Genomic DNA, 3,865 nt, shown 5'->3' with positions numbered 1-3,865 from the left:
CGTTAATGGTGTCCTCGATAAGTGTCTTGTGTCTCGACTTGGATTGCTGAATGGCTTGTCTGATCTCCATCCATTCGATGTATCCATAGCGGCCAAGGTAGGAAGGGTACTCGGTAACGACATCAAGATTGTCCCTGGTGATGAGCATTGAGACCAGCGTTCCACCGTCTTTAGAACGTCCGCTGATGTTGACGCTGATAATTAGGCGGCGACTGAGTCTTTTTTTTTATTTTTGCTTCACTCCATTGCTTGTCCTTATCATCCAGCTTCAGCTTCTTCTTGCGTTCAGCTTCTACAATCGAAAGAAGTCTAGCTTGGGCTTAGACAGCATTCACCGTTTTCTTGGACTTTTTCTTGGGAAGGACTTTAGCAGCTAGTGACTTGGTCAGCTTTAAGCTGTTTTCAATCTGCTTATTTTGAAGCTCTAGCTCTTCTTCAGCCCTTAATGCCTCGAGTCTTTCAGCTTTAGATAAGAAGTCAAACTCACCACCACTAGAGGTACGAAGATAGATTTTTACTCTAGTCTGGTCGAGTGACTCCTTTAGCTGAGACATCTGCTGGTCTGTTGGAGCATAAGAGACGGGCTGATCAGATACCTGCTCCAGTCGACCGCAGGTTGTTGATGGAATATGAAGTTGATATTCTGAAGTAATCACTACCTAAGAGGTAGAGTCTTCAAACAAGGTTTGTTGAAGGATTTTGAATAGTACCTTCAAGTTACCTTCTTCAGCGACCGCCTTGCCTTTAGACTTGGGGTCCTGGTTCCCTGATGGAGTTGATTCACCTTGCCTTTGCTCCTCCTGGGATGCAGAATCCCCGAGAGCAACACCTTTGGTGATGGTTGATGGCTTTTGAAAGTTGATGGTAAAGTCATTTTCATCATCATCGTCGTCGTCACCATCTAGATCATCTCCGGTGTCTGGAATTACAGGTTCATCATCGTCTTCATCATCGTCTTCATCATCATCTTCATCTTCATCGACATCATCATCATCACCAGCAGCAACGATGGTACAGGCATCATCCCTAGGGATGGCATCTACAACATCAGCTTGAACAGCTTTGGTGGTAGAGATTACAGGAGCAGCATCTGCTTCAGCTCCGAGAGCCTCAACTTCAACTGCAACTGAAGCTGATACTGGACCAACAGCCTGAGAAGCTGTAGGAGCAGCATCAGATGATTCACCAACATTGGACCTCATCTCCCCCTCTCTGGCTAAGGCTCGAGAGAATTGGCCAGAGAGTTCGTCCAAGCGCTGACGCTGGAGAACCATTGAATCCTCCAGCCGTTGCAAAGCATTGGCTTGAGTTGTCGTTGTCTCACGCGTCTCATGGAGCTGAGAGCGATCACTGGCAGAGAAAGAAGGTGCAATCACTGGAGCTGGTTGAGGAACAACATCTAGGATTTGTTGAATAAGACCAGTCTGCTGATCAGCTATAGCCTGAGCATCGTCAGCCCTATTGTGAAGAATAGCAATGGCATCGTTATTGGCTTGAACAACTTCTTAGAGAGTCTGGAGCTGACTCTGAACTTCTTGAACATCCGCCTGGAGGGCAAGGAAGTTTTCATCAAGATCGCCTTGACGGGGCATCTCTTGGTGAACTTCGTTGATCCTGGAGAGGACGGTATCAACGACGGGAAGGAGAAACTTGATATCAGATGACATATCATAGTCATCATCAATTTCTTCATCTCCTCCATCATCTTTCTCTCTTTCTTCCTCTGTCACTTCCTGAAAAGGACCTACAAAAGAAGAAGTGTGAGCTGAAGGCTCAAGGTTAGAAGAAAAGAAAGGGTAGGAAGATGGAATACTTGAGGGGCCATCAGTGACATCTAAAGGATTGTCACTGGCAGGAGCAAAGATGTCCTCGAGAGGATGGACATCCGTATGCTGAGGAGCATCGAGTGGAGCAGCCTTAGGTCCAGTGGTGCGTGTCTCAGTATCAGGAAGGACAGTCGYTGATACATCATBGACATGTGTAAAGACCAAGGAGGGAGGAGAAGAGAAAATGGTTGAGAAGAGACGTGGGTGTTCAGCGATGGTGRCSCTGATATCTACACTTTCAGTGATTTGGGTCACTGAAGTGATTGGTGAARGTACCACTGATACGACAGTGATGGGAGAAATCACTGAAGAGCTGGGAGGGWTAACAGAARRYGCCTCGGGGATAAGGCTAGTTTCAATAACTGAAGCCTTTTGAGAGGCCCCAGCTAGRGACGTGGTTGTCCCCTTTTTGGCTTTCTTGGCTCTCTRAGGAGAACCAAKAGTTGGTTGAGAAGAACGTTTAGAAGGGGTTTTGGTGGCTTGGCTAGACGGGGGGGGGGGGGTTTCTCTTGTCATGGCCACCTGAGAGGAAGAGGTAGTGATGGACACAATGGAAGAAAGTGCCACATCACTGTCCCTTAGCTTTTGATCCAGAATCTTGGATCCAAGCCTGAAAGTTGGAAGGTTTCCTTCTTTGGGGTAAAGACTTTTGAAGATCTTTGTCAATACCATTGAAAGAAACCTAGTGTAAGGCACCACCTTTTCTCGTTGGCGCTTGTTCAGCTTAAGCACCAGGTCATCGAAAATGACCGCAACATAATTTATATTGCGACGCTGAATCGTAGAGACGCCTATGATCAAGGCGATCCTAGAGGCCTAGTCCTGACCTCCAGTTTTTCCACCCAAGCACTGGATGAAATGAGAAAACAGGTATTGCTAGATAGCTGACATCCTGTTCTTCTCAATCTTCGTCAAGGATTTGAGAGGAGCGCTGGAGTCCTTCTCCATTGGCCACTGGTAGCCAATGGCGTCGAGAAAGTTGATGATCTCAGTGGTGGAGGGTTCGCTGTCGAAGGGACCCTTGGGAAGACGAAGAGCTGATCGTAGTGTAGAAACCCCAAAATTCACTTCCATGCGGTTGAAAGTGAAATGAATTTGCTCCATTGTGCGTCCAGCCTCGTCTTGAACTTCGACCACCTTAGCAGTGTGCCAAAACTGCTAAAGAAGTTCCTTAACCATGAGGGGCTCATGGTTGAGAGCATATCCTAAGGACGATTTTTTGAGGAAATCAGCCGCCTCTTAGTAATGTGCTCTGGTAGAGGGTATTTCTAACAAGGCAATGTGGTTGTTGGCCTTGATAGAGATCTCGTCAATGGTGAAGTTGACGTTCTTGGCAGCCATCTGTGTATTGTTAAAGAAGTAAAATAAACAGGAAGAAACAGATTTGTTAGAAATATGCTAAGAGGATATGGTCAAAGAGTATAGAAAAAGTTTTTAAACAAGGAAAAACTTCATTTGAAAAATCCTCAAAAGATTAGGGTTTTTCAAGTAGAATGTGTATTAAAGAAACAGATTTGTTAATCAAGAAGGAGATGATTAAAAACCTTTACAGTTTAATGCATTAAAAGAACAAAGTTCTTAATCAGATTAAACACATTTCTTATAACGAAGTAAGAAAGAAGATTCTGACCTTCGAAGATGAAGAGGAAAAGTCGAAAAGAGGTTTGAAGATGAGAGAGTTCTTGCTTTGGAGTAATTTTAGTAGAAGTTCGTCTAAAGATTTTGAAAGCGTAAAAAGAAAAGTGAAGAAGAAATCTCATATTTATAGGTAAGAGGAGAAAGAAGAAATATGAGAGAGAAAAAGACGACGGTTCGGGAAAGTGGTCATGATGAAAAATATGACACGTTCTCATCCACGATTGGATGACATTTAATGGGGTAGCGTAATGACAGGTCATTTTGTGCGTCTCAAAGCGTCGCTCATAGTAAACAMAGAATGTCGTCATAAAGACGATGCATTAACTATTTTCATTTAAAAACAAAAAGGTTTTTAAGAATATGAAGAGTCATTCAGTTAAAAGGGTACTAAAAACTCTATT

The sequence above is a fragment of the Cynara cardunculus genome, unplaced genomic scaffold, assembly GCF_001531365.2.
Source record: "Cynara cardunculus var. scolymus isolate 2C unplaced genomic scaffold, CcrdV1 Un_Scaffold_289, whole genome shotgun sequence".
Classification (NCBI taxonomy): Eukaryota; Viridiplantae; Streptophyta; class Magnoliopsida; order Asterales; family Asteraceae; genus Cynara; species Cynara cardunculus.
This window is presented reverse-complemented; position numbering follows the sequence as displayed.